The 964-nt window shown below is 57.4% G+C and overlaps 1 long non-coding RNA gene across 1 annotated transcript in view; it reads left to right on the top strand.

Annotated features, from left to right (window-relative positions):
• The window catches only part of LOC109367923, a 3,330-nt gene extending 2,366 nt beyond the window's left edge, over nucleotides 1-964 (top strand). The window contains exon 2 of the long non-coding RNA XR_002115500.2: nucleotides 105-964. This is a non-coding gene — a long non-coding RNA (uncharacterized LOC109367923). The remainder of the gene's footprint in view (nucleotides 1-104) is intronic.

Here is a 964-nt window from a genome sequence, read left to right as displayed (position 1 = left end):
TAAATAAGGCGCTGCCGCCGCCCGTCTGTCCGCTCCGCACCGCTCGGGCACCGCCGCGTCCCATGACCGCGTGTCTGCTAATTTTCCCTTCCATTTTATTTTAGTGCTTGTGATGTTGCAGATGAAGTCTTAAAGAGCTGCAGTGTCCTCCCAGAAGGAATGTCTGCTTGGAACAGATCCTTATTGACAAGGCAGCTGCGTGGGGACCGGAACGGAGCCTTAAACCCGGCTCTAACACCAACTAATACCCTAAAGTCTGGAGCAAGTGCGCAGAATTACAGCGGTGGGCTCGAAGCCTCCCGCAGGAGCGGTGCCACGGCCGCACCGAGCCCGGGACGCGCTTCCCACCCCTTTCCCTTTATTACGATGCGTTCCCCTTGTTAATTTTCCAAGAAAATTTGGGAATCACAGACCTGAGGGTTCGTCCCTTCAGGGCTAAGGGCTGAAGGACGCAAAGTGGGGCCGTGGGGAGCCCTTTTTTTTTTTTTTTTTGTAACGAGAGCGGCTTCTCCCTGCCAGTCCTTTCCTAAGGCCGAACCCGGACGTTGGGGCTCAGTCCCGAGCGGGGCCGCACCGCTCCGCGCCCCACAGCGCCCGCGGATCGAACGGGGCTGTGCCCGCGGGGCCGCTCCCAGCCCTGTGCGTTACCGCCTGCTTTTCCTACAAAAAAGTTTTCGCTTCAAACCATCCGAAAGAAGTAAAACGGCACGGATATCCGAACCTCACGCTCCGTTTAGCCCCATAAATTCAGACGAGAAATTGTTTCGAAGCGCTCGAATAAAAGCAAAAGAACGGAGCTCGAAGCGAACGGCCGAACAGCGACCGGAGCGGTTCTGTGCCGCATGGATCAGGCTCAACCCGGCTCTTGCGCAGGAGCGCAAATCTCCGCGAGTTTATTCGATGCGGAGCGGGGATGGGGGCAGAGCCAGGGCAGCGCTCGGCCGTTTTTTACCGATTTCGCAGA

The sequence above is a fragment of the Meleagris gallopavo genome, chromosome 5 (assembly GCF_000146605.3).
Source record: "Meleagris gallopavo isolate NT-WF06-2002-E0010 breed Aviagen turkey brand Nicholas breeding stock chromosome 5, Turkey_5.1, whole genome shotgun sequence".
In the NCBI taxonomy this organism is placed as follows: Eukaryota; Metazoa; Chordata; class Aves; order Galliformes; family Phasianidae; genus Meleagris; species Meleagris gallopavo.
This window is presented reverse-complemented; position numbering and strand designations above follow the sequence as displayed.